The 12,001-nt window shown below is 41.6% G+C and overlaps 2 long non-coding RNA genes across 3 annotated transcripts in view; one reads left to right on the plus strand and one right to left on the minus strand.

The window, feature by feature from the left end:
- Positions 1-12,001, plus strand: part of LOC108498057 — a 39,807-nt gene that overhangs the window by 232 nt on the left and 27,574 nt on the right. The gene's annotated exons all lie outside the window — the stretch shown is intronic.
- LOC108498059 lies at positions 547-8,254 on the minus strand. 2 transcript variants are annotated; one of them, XR_001875054.1, is made up of 5 exons: positions 7,925-8,254; positions 7,142-7,223; positions 6,514-6,562; positions 4,312-4,468; positions 1,197-1,559 (listed from the first exon to the last, which is right to left on the minus strand). It is a non-coding gene; the product is annotated as an uncharacterized LOC108498059 (long non-coding RNA). The 2 variants fall into 2 exon arrangements; XR_001875055.1 differs by lacking the exons at positions 1,197-1,559; positions 7,925-8,254 and adding an exon at positions 547-872 and having other exon boundaries at positions 7,142-7,780.

The raw sequence follows: 12,001 nt of genomic DNA on the forward strand, positions 1-12,001 counted from the left end.
CATCACCCGCGGTGAGCCCGCGCCCGCCTCGCCGGAGAGCGCACCGAGGGATGGGACGCCACTGGTCCCCCTCCCCGGGGTGTCCAGGCTCCGCTGTCTCCTTCAGCCGTCTCGTTCGCATCCCGGGGAGGAACAGACCGCAAGGCTTCCCGAACAAAAAACTCTTGACAGCGTCCAGAGCCTTTCCTGGCCGACAGAGCACCCCGCTGTTAGACAAAGTCGCTACGTGCCCTGCCCACGGATGGGTCCAGCCCGGAGCGCGGTTGTAGGGCTGTCGTTGTTTCCTAAAGTGCAAAGATTGCTTTGTCTCTGTGGACATCTGACCACTGTTCGTTCTGGATGTGCTGTCAAAAAAGATCATCACCCGATATTGTAAATGAAGAAATTTACCGATGAACCGTTAGAAACAAACGACTGGAACAAAGTCATTTTCTAACTGGCAGATCTGTTTCTAAAGTTAAAACTTATATTCAGAGATAGAAACTTACATGGAGTTTGTAGCATTCTCTCTGGGAAACTGAATATCATCCAAAACTGGGCTTCTCTGCAAATCATTATGAATTTTGGTAACGGCTTTAGTTTATTTTACTGTGCTGTTCGACTGTGGGGTTCATAAGTTTTTGCCTGGGAAATCGATCTCTCTTTCTGAAAACTGCTTAAAATAAAACTTTCTTCATATTACTGCCCTGCTAAGTAAAATGTGCGTCTGTAAAGTTACTCAGAGTGTCTGCGAAGTGTCCGGGTTTGCCCGTGGGTTGGTACTGGCTGGCTCTGAGGGGACGGGATGTAGCGGTAACCAATGGCATCGGGAGCCTCCTCAGGGAGGATCAAAGTACCACGCACCTACTTCAGACATTCAGCAGTGAAGCGCTCTGGAAACCAAATTAGTGGCAAAATGATTATAGGGGAAGGAGAGTGGTCAGAGGGGAGTTGGGGGGATAATAAAATAGAAACAAAAACTCTCCTGAGAAGTAGAAAATGAGATAAAAGTGAGTGGGCGGAGTCACTTCATGTAAGACATAAGCTTAAGATTTGCAATGTGTTAGTACTGTTGACGGTCTTAACTGAGTTCGAAGTCAGAATCAGAAACTTTAAAATAAAATTAATATTTCTAAGGGTACTAATAAGGTTAAAACAAATAAAAATCAAGCAAAAATGAGCATTTTGCATCCTTGTTAGAAATGACGAAATGACAAGGGGGAATGGAAACTGAAGGAGCAAGACTGCCCTTTTAATTTTTTTGAGGGCTTGACTCAAAAAAACCATACCTGTTCTTTCAACATACATGGCTCTTTGTTATGTAAAAAAATACTCATATATTACTCTTGTAAGACACTTCTTGTGCATAACAGAAGTCAATTCTCTTGTGCTACAGAGCTCTTTATTTTTGGCTTGTGGATTTGATCCAGGAGAGTCTTCCTTACTGAGCTGGAAGTTGCTTGATGTTTAGTGGTGACCCCCCTGGCAGGAAGCTGGGTGGGCCTTCCACCCCCAACCACCTTGACCACTTTGAGGGCTTTGATGGACGGAGTTACCAGAAAGAACGAGAACGGGGGGGCCTGGAAAAATGAACAAATTGCTTTACCAGGAGCCCTATTCCTCACACAGGAGGTGGGCAGGCAGGCAAGGGAGAGATGTAAAGATTCCTGTGCCAGTCACCCTCGTTGCCACTGGCTATCAGTCTTGCACACTTGACTAGCACCGTAGCACCCAGCTTCTGCAGTTCTGGCTGGAATAAAGTAACACCTGCCATGCAAATGAGACATGACTTCATTTTCATTAAATGTCACATGCAGTGCTAGGCAGTTGTGTTGATTCTCTCTGTATTGACAACAGTCTCTGACTCGTACTGGGAACAAAGAAGAGAGACTCAGCAGGAGGATGTAGGGACTGATATATAAGAACATGGCGTAATTAGTGATGTGTGGCAGAGAGCTCCCAAGCTAGGAGTCGAGATCTGCAAATTCAGATGTTTACAGAGGGACAGGAATTATGTTACCCATCTAATTACAAACTGCCTTGTTAATCAATGTCATCGAGATACAAAAGGGCAATTGTCATTGAGATACAATGGAAATGGTGTCAAGGTATTTACAAACTAATGGATGTTGTAGCTGTTAGACTGAAACTAAGGTATTTGTCAAGCAGAGATCTTTGATGTTTGCTTTTAAGAAAAAATTTCTGTGAATATGGAGAAAATATGTAAACTGTGCATTGTGTGGTAACTAGCTACTACCCTAATGTTGACAGATTGACCACAGACTCTTAGTTTGTAGAACTCCTCTAAATGTTTCACCCAAAGAAAACAAACAAGCAAACAAACAACTTGGAAATAATCTGAAGGGAAGAAAATAATTGAGTGATCTACATTAAGTTTCTGAAGAGCGGCTTCAGGACTGGATACTATCCTGCTCAGATCACAAGAGGGTTGCTTATTTTGTTCCAGAAAAAAAAACTATGGAGAGCCAGCAGTAAGTTTAAAGCTCAGAGGTACTGAGCTGTTATGTGTAGAAACCAAAATATAGTTTACCCACAAAGCAGTTTAAATCAGGAGCAGCAGCAGCATTACCTGCCCTCCATTAAACTATCAGTGAGCCTTAATCCTGTTTTAGGAAAATCGTCCTTAGAAACTCAATCTCACTAGACATTTAATTTCAGCTTCACTTATGAAGAAAGCCTCTAAGGGCGAAGGCATCAGCTTCTCCAAAAACAAGTGCAGAGAAATCTACTGGAAACGTTTATTTTTCCTTTGAGAGAATAATTTAGTAAGAGTTTAGCTAGCTGTGTATAAAATCACCTTTTCACTGACTACTTGCCTTTTGATTTAATCCTTCTTGAGTAAGAAATGCAAAGTCTGGCCCATAACTGGATAACTTATATGAAATTCAGTTTGTTCACAGTTCTGAAAATGCAGTTTGTTCACTGCTATATTAGCTTATGAAGTATAAACAGCAAAAAGCAATTCGGGGATTTATATATGCCCCTATAAACTTAAGATACTTGTCTTCCCAAGCATCTGCTGGGATTCCGTGCAAAGTCCAAAGATGTGTGAAAATGAGATTTAGTGCAAAACAACTCTTGCTGGTCCACACTGTGGCCTATCTACAACCATCTGATTTGCTGTTATAAGAGAGGTTTGCATGTATTTATGGTGATTTGCTTATGGTGTCACCTTCAGCTTCCACAGCAAGCAGTTAAGGTAACTCAAAGAGCAGACTGAGTTCACTGAGAGAGTGCACAGCAGGAGCAGATGAACTGCTAGGGTGCCATCCAGCAGAAATTATCTGTAGTGTTCCACACTCTGTAGAATGACAAAGGCCAGAGACTTGCTGTGCCACATGCCTGCCAGTGCAGGTCATACTCAGCAGACAAAAGACAGAAAATGGCACAGACAGGCTGGTTCGGGTGCCAGGAGGAGAACACCACCAGCCAAGGGAATTCTCTCATGATCACTTGTGCTTGCAGGGGAAAGAGGGCATTGCTGAGGGTAAAACCCATCAATAGATGGACAACTAGACAGTGCATATGCTTTCCAAGGTGTGCACCTGACAAAAACTGCCAGGTGAGCATTTGCCTGTACTCATATCTAAATGTTCTGTAATTTTATTTCATCAAATGAAACCAGATTGCTTCTCAACATTAATCATGCATTCCTTCCTACAGAAAAAGAGTTCTAATTTTTACTTTCAGATCTCGCTTCAGGCTAGACAATATCAAACAAAATAAGCTTAGTGTTTTCCCTGAACCTCCATGTGTTTTGAAATGTTCAAAAAGATTGTGATAAAATGTTGAAATAAAAATTTGACTATTGCAGTTCAAAATAATGGCAAACCCAAGTATCAGGAGTGGAAATTTTTGGTGGATACAGGTAGTTGCAAACTGAAGGTCAAAGGGGAAACAGTTACACAATCTTAACCAAAGTGTGGATTGCAGCAGTAAATTAATATCAGATTATCTACCTTGAAGCATCCTTGGGCTACACATGTATTTGAGTTTGTATAATTTGAAGAATAACAAAATTATTAAGCTTATTAAGATAAAATGGATAAATGTCACCTGCTGCATTTTACTGACTGCCTGCATTACAGTATTTGACTTCTGATGTCCCATATATATTACATAGGGCAAATTTAAAACTGGGAAAGAATATTAACTCACTGCTAAGGACATTTGAAAATGCTATCCTTAAGGCAAATGTTAAACATTCTGGTTTATACAACCATAATTGTTCATGTGTAGTATAGAACTCTCAAGCTTTTCTTTTCTTTTTTTTTTTTTTTTTTTTAAAGTAACATTGGATTTCAGTCTTACCTTGAGATGTCTGTTTTACAGCTGTATTTACTGATGACGTGAGGTGATTTATTACTTGCATGGGATATCAGCAGATTTTCTTTCAGGTACAAAAAATTCCTAAGTGAGCGATGATGCCAAGGTCGGGAGCTTGATTTGTTTTTCTTGTCACAGACTTCTGTCAGAACAAGTGCATTGTTACAAGTGAATAACTCAAACTGGAAATTAGTTCCCATTCAGATAGGTAATTATATTTTAACAGGGCAAAATCCCAACGCAAGCTGCCAGAGAACACTCAGCTGAAGCCAGCATGGACTGGAACAGCATGTGTGCTCACTGTAATTGTAAATGGGGCCACCTCGGTCATGCTGCCTCTTCAAACTTAAAAGAATTAAGACCAAAGCTGTCCAAATGTTAACTGAAACTCCTAATAATTAAGGGTTATTAGGGGCTGTTGGCTGGCCTTATTTTCTACTGCAGTGCACTTGTATTTGTGGATTCTATTTATACACAGAATTAAGAGCTCTGTTTGAACAGGTAATCCAATCCCCTCTGTGTAATTTAGCCAATGATTTTTTTTCCTGGCCCTTAATTTTGGCTATGTTTCAGGGTGTATGGTGCAACTGCAATACTAAAAATAATCTCATTCAATGTACTTTGTCTGAAAGGATAAACCAGGCCACCTTACAAATGCTGGGTAAAATTCTGATTTTTTTTTTCCTTATGGAGGAAGCCCCAGAGGTGCTGAGGGGAACTTCTTCTGTGTGCATCTTTCCCTCTAGTGGCTGCTCTTCTTGGGAAAAAGCAGCAACAGCAACACTTCAGCACTTCCATATTGGGTACGAAGTGATGGGCAGGATGGAGGAAAGGAGACAGGCAGACAAACTTTTAGGTACCAGAAAATTCAAATCTCGTGATGAGCTGTATGAAGACAAAAGATACAGTAGCCTTGGATTTGACAATATTTTTGTGAAAAAATGCAATGTGTTCTTGAAATATTATAGTAATTGTGATCAGTTGCATACAAGACAAGCTTCTCATAGTCTCTCACGCTGATCCTTTTTGTTGGTCTATTATATTCCTAGTGCTTGCAGGACTCACAGAGTCGGAAAACACACCAGCCCATAAACCAGCTCTCCCTCTTGTATCCATTCCATACACTTTTCTCCTGTCTGCTACATGCTTTCTCCCCTTTGTCCTTTTCAGCAGCATTAAACCCCCACCAGGTCACCATGTTCGTTGCTTCCTGTTCAGCTATTCCTTGTCTGGGATTAGTGTCTATCATACACCCCAGCACCCCTTCCCAAATTGCTATCAAAGGGATGACTTAAAGCCACAACCATCAGGAGAATGAGGTGGCTGAGACAGCACTGCAGAAACACAGATACCCCCAGGCAGAAAACAAGGCTACAGGGGTACAACCAGCACATGGAATATTTCATTAGGACTAATTTCTTGTCTGCATGCGGCAGTGCCTGGTCACAGGCAATGAAGACAATGCACTGAATTGCATCTCTGGCCAGCCTTTCCAGGTGTTGAACCAGTGACTAAAAAAACCAACCAAAGCCAAAAAAAAAAACAAAAACAAAAACAAAAACAAAACCACAAAAAAACAGAGAGGGAGGAAAAACATGCTGGAAACGTTCATATCTCACATGGATGCCAAACTAAGAGAGTTTTCCAGCCCTTTAGCTGAGATGTCTTTATTCCTCTTTGCTTACTCCCAACCCTTTACTTTCTTCCATTTTTGCTAGTTTTATAGCAGAGTTGCTCTCTCCAGCCATACTCATTTATTCTGGCTCAGAACAGAATGGTCCAGTCCTTGTAACCTACAGTAGCTTGGAGATTCCCTTAGCAGTTGTCATTTACTGCTCTGACACTGTATGATAACAAAGGCTATTAAATACCTTCTCTTTTTCGCTGCACATATTGGACATATGTGGTACCTGGCACAGAGACCATTACAGGGCATCCTGGGCATCCCAGGGCACACTTCCATCAGAAATCAAAATCTGACAGGACAATGATGACTAGCAGATCTAGGGGGTTAACTTGTAACCATAAGTTACCAGCAATTAAAATCCTGACATGTTAATATTTCATTGAGGGCTTCTTCTGAGTAACTTATTTGTTATTCAACCAGTTAAAGTCTGTAGCCTTCCCAGAAGAATTTAGACCAACCCATGGTTAAAAAATAAATCTTTATAATAATGGATTACTTACAAGATCTTTGAACTTCTACTGGGACAATTCTTGCTGCAGTTATTTCTCTCTAGGTTTGAATGGGAAAATTATTAGTACTTATATCTATTTTCAGCAAAAAAGTAAAACAGTAAATTCCATCGAACACTGACTACAGCTACTTTTTATCGTAATATTTTACAAATTCCCCACCAGTGAGCTCATTAGTGTAAATGATAGAGCCTTATCTCAGGTTTAAAGTCAGCATTTTTCCTTAGCTACCAAGCAGCCTGTTTTCTTTTGTGATGTGGTAATGGAGGACTTTACTCCAGAGAGCAGGGAAAATATTCTTCTCTCTTCTTGCAGGGCAGTTGAGTAGGGCTGGTAAAAACCAAGCAGACTGAATGGGATTTCAGTGCTGTTGGTATCCTTCTGGAAGCCTTTTCTAAAAGGAGCAGAGCCCTTGTAGAGGAGAGCAGTGCATATTGCACCACAAGCCTGTTGTGAGGGGTAGATGTCGGGGGATGACAGAGGAGGAAAACTGTTTCTAAAGAAAATAATAGGTTCTCTCTATTCTACCCTCCAAAATCTTAGTGACATACAAGCACTACATAACATACATGGTGGTATCCCAGGAGAGCTTCCAGTGCTCCTCACCACACACTGGTACCTCACCAGAGCTGGAACACTTCAGAGTCCTGCTGGGAATAGCCAGGGGTGGTGGAGGTCTCCTGCCCACTTTCCAGGAGCATCTGCAGAGGTGGTGGTGAGAGGAACGGGGCTGAGCTCTTACTGGCAACTACAGATACAGATAACACTTAAAAATATTCAGTTGAAAATTATTACTTCAGATTACTTTAGTGGCAGAGAGAGGGGAATGGGAGGGCAAAACCCTGAGTACCAAATTCTCCTGACTTTTGGCTGAAAACTACTAGCCCAGTAACTGTAGGGTAAAGCTGTCAGCCAGCATATGGACACTGTTCCATACTGATTACTGAACTCTGCTTTTAATGTATAGTGATCTCTTGCATTCATCACAGTGCATCAAAATAATGTAATGAACACAGTCAAGGGCTGAAGCTGGATTGCTCAGAAGGCTCAGTGGGTTCGAGTGAGCTCTTCAGAGCTGGGGGGACTTGTCATTATGTCCAGTGTTCATCTGCTGTTTTCTGAAATCATAATATAGCAAAATTCCATCTTCTGAGCACTCGTTGTATTTTAAGGAGCTGTTTGTGGCTCTGAACGAGCGCCCACCCCCCAGTACTCATTCAGGCAAAATCCCATTTGGCTCTCGGCAGCGCTGGGGAGCCCAGCTCGTGTGTGTGTGTCTGCGTGTCTGTGAGTGTGTCTGTGTGTGTGTGTCTGTGTGTTCCCGCAGCTCCGGGGCTCCGAGCGGGTGCTGGTGTGCGGGCTCCCGGCAGGGGCCAGAGGGCTGCGGTGGCTCTGCTCCGACCTCGGCAGCAGGGAAGCTCAGGGCAGTTTGCTTGAGTGACACGAGAGGGAAAATCCGAGCTGCGGAGTGGAGAGCCTTTTCTGGTGAAACGCGAGCAATCTCCAGCACTGCAATAAACAAAATAACAAACAAGGGGAAGTGGACACGTAGATTTTGACAGTTTGAGTTAATAGAGTCTGGAGGAACATAGCTGTTTGTGCCATCAACTCAGCAAAGATTTCTGAAGGAAACCTTCTGTACCTAGAGCCAAGTGCAATCTAGTTTAAAAAAAAATCCTGGAAGTAAATTGCCTTAAGTTGGGGAGGAGAGAATACATCTCATAGAAGACAAAATGTCTTCAATTGACTAATTGGAACAACATATTAAGCTGCGAAACAAAAAGTCATTGTTAGTTTGGCTGGGGCCAAGCAGTGCATTCCCTCCTCTCAATTCTAGATTTCTGATTTTCCAAACAGCTAGACCTGTGTCTCCCCTGCATGGAAACACAGCTGCCCCCTACAACAGCATCCTTTGGTGTCCTGATTCCCTGTAAAGCTCCATCCAAAGCCTATCAGACTAAGAGTCCATTTTTTCTTTCATCATCTCTCAACCTTGAATTTACCTCACCATTGGTGGACTCAGATGTTTTGTCATTTCTGGAGCTGCAATTGCACTACAAGATTAGGGCAGAAAAAGAATAAAGAAAACTGTTTCACATGAAGAGGACTTCTAGATTTCCATTTCTTTTCAGATGCACAGAGCACAGGGAAGTGCCTATATGCTGCAGGAAGCTCTGGGCTGTTGCGAGGCTCAGGGGAGTAGAGAAGGGATTTTTTTGTTTGCTGAGCGACACAAGGACCCCCTCCATGGTACCAGCGTGAAGGGTGACTGGGCTATGTAGGCAGATCTGCTCTTCCTCGAGGGCTAAATCTACTTGTTTTGGAAACTGCTGATATATGTGAACTTCAGGGGAGATACTAATTGCATTTCATGTAGATGTGGTTGCTACTTGAGCCAAATTCTTATTTACACTGGAGTAAATTTTGTATATATATTAAATACCAGAGAGGTGGGAAGAATTGTTAATGAAAATGGGTACCTAGTTCTTCATCAACACTGCCTCCACATGTACATTTCATCCCCTGAAACAAAAAAAAATCCAAGTTAAGCCTGTCACAAATATATTTTCTTACATATTCTTTCCTCTAACTATATCCACAAGCAGATTGTCCATCAGTGCTGCAGGCAGCTTGTGACAAACTGCTGTTTCAGTAATTACTGAGGGTCTGTATCACATTTGTGATGCTGTTCACCGGAGGGGGGTTCAAACCTAGAAAGACAGGCATCATCATTTTTCTTCTGAAGCTGAGACCAAGACTGAGTCACTGGGCTGGCCACTGACTGGCTCAGCAGATCAGCAGTGGCACCAAACATATTGTATTTATTGAATATTATGAGGGGAACAATGAGCTGTAGGATGGTAACAGCAGTGATACAAAGGGAGCTAGACAGCACCGGATAAGGAATCCAGTCAGGTATTGGCCAGTCACCAGGATGAGTATATTTATAACAAAGATCATTTGAGGGTCATAATCGGGACATAAAGGGAATCTGCTTTGTTTGCACATCATCATCACCATTGTTTGGCACATCTGTAGGGTACAAAAATGCTCATGTATTTTCCAAGACTTTACTAAAAAGAACGTTTTTCTTTTTGCACATGGTGACTTCTTTATTCTTTTATCAAGTAAGCTGGGAGTTCTTCATTTAGGTTATGTAAAATATTTACCCACGGAGAAGCTTACCTGCATTCAATGACTCTGCACCACACCATTTTTTTACAGGGTCAGCAAAATTCTTAAAGGTTGGAGTGTAAAAATTGTGTTGCACTGCATTTGTGCATTGCCTTTCCTTTATCCAGAGAAACTCACCTCACTTGCCTCCGTCCTTTTGCATAGTAGGTTTTATTTACAAATTGGCAGTAAAGTGCTGTAGTCTCTTTGACAGTTTGCAATTAATTGCACACAATCTGTTTAGGCTTCAAGATGCACCGTTCATAAATGATGATATATTCCAAAAGGCAGCCCAATTGGCTGCTTTGCATATTGCATATATTTTTCATATTTCTGAGACAGGACATATGCAAAATCATTTTACTGTGGCACAAACACAGGAAAGATTATTTGAAAGAAAGGCCAGAGGCCAGAGGTTCTGTATCTAATTCTTTCACTCACCCGCTGCAGACTGTGGGTAAGTCATCTAATATTTCTCTGCCTTTCTTCTGCATCTGCACAAGGTTGTTTATTCTTCTAAGAGCTGGAATTCAGTGAATGAAACTGTAATTTATTATTATTAATATATTCCAATAAATGATTGCAGTGCTTTAGCATTGCTTTGAAGTCAGTCAAGTATAAAAGAAATAGAGAATTGTAAGAAACGGCCGTTCAGTCCATCTGATACGTGTGCATTGAAATGCTTCTTGTGGAATGACCTCCTCCGACCAAGAAACTGATACAGGAGTATGTGCTAAATGGATCCCAGAGTCTTGAGAAGCTTCGTCTCCTTTCCCTTATCTTGTGTAAAGAGTGGCACGAGTCATGTGACCCAAATCAGTAAAAGCAACTTTTACAACATAAAGCATTTAAATATCCCAGTAAATATCTTATATTGACATCATACCTATCACCATTCTTACAACAAGCTCCTACCTATTTTCATTTTTTTCTCTTTCCTCCCACTCTGCCTTCCTGTTTTGAATTAATGGACAGCTCCCAGAAAAGCAACATACACTTTAATGATACATGTAGTACTATAATTGAATCAAACTACTTTGTTTCCCCAAAATGCTATTCTTTATTTGCTGGCAGGCTACTTGTTTGTGATCCTAACATTGTCAGTCACATCAGGAAAGCCTTCTCAGTCATAAAATATCTACTGTAGAGGAAGTACTATTGGTTCTGTATGGGGCTTTTTAGCGGTAATTATGTACAGCTTTTAGTAATTTTGAGTCACCCAAGCATCATTGATAACAAACCATTTGCAATGACATGCAATGATGCCTGCACAGTATTTTTACAAGCAAAATAAAATAAGACATTTTGGTGGTAACATGTAAATTAGCCTTGAGGCTTGCAATGTAATGCTCATCAAGTGTGTAACATTTAATTACAAGACCACTGAGCATGAGTGAGATCCCCTGAGCTTTTCATCCCTACAATAGAAAGATTCTCCCACTGAACTGACAATTTGGATCCTCTCATCAGATGCGGAGTGAAGTTGCTCATCTCTCAGCAGGCCAAACTGGCTTTTAAGGGTCTGATGTCTTTCAGGACCCTATTTAGTAAAGTACTTCATGTTATTGGTGCTTGAGGTACCTTGTTGAATCCCATCTGCAGGGAACTGAGAACAGCAGGCACAAGGTATAACATACCATTAGCCCATAATCAGAGGGATTTGCACCTAAAGTAGAAGAGCTCAGTCTGGGCCATTCTGATTTCTACTGTAATAAACAAAATTGTACTGCACTTTAGGAGTTAAAGTGCAGTGTCTTCATGCTGGTTGCTTTTGACATACCCAAATGTACAGCAGCACAGAAAACTCCAGTGATTCTGTGTTCTGCACTGAATTAGTGCAGTTTGCATCCACTTGTGCATGGAAGCATAGATTAGACCTTTCATTGGGTCTAGCCTACATCACTAGCACAAACAAACCTAAAATATTATTTGTCTCAGCCTTTACATCTAGATACTTCTGAAAAGGTAGTGAATGGTTTGTTGGGGTCCAGGTTTCAAACTAGGTGCCTATTTTCTTCATGACCTCTGAAATTCACAGGGTGGCTGGTGTGGCCAACAAGGGAGAAATGCCCCAAGCCAGATAAAATACACAGACATAAGTCCTCCAAGCCCATTTAGGCCTACATAACTGCCTGTCCTCTGCAGGAAGCTTGCAATCCTTTTGTTGGGGCTGCCAGTGGAGATGCCTGGGGGTCCACTGACAAAGCAGAGGACTAGCAAGTGCCTAAGAAGATGCATGTTCTATCTTTGATGAGCTACTCTAAAAAAGTAAAGTAAAAAAAAAACCAAACCCAACAAAAAAAAA

The sequence above is a fragment of the Lepidothrix coronata genome, unplaced genomic scaffold, assembly GCF_001604755.1.
Source record: "Lepidothrix coronata isolate B3197 unplaced genomic scaffold, Lepidothrix_coronata-1.0 Scaffold54, whole genome shotgun sequence".
NCBI classification, from domain to species: Eukaryota; Metazoa; Chordata; class Aves; order Passeriformes; family Pipridae; genus Lepidothrix; species Lepidothrix coronata.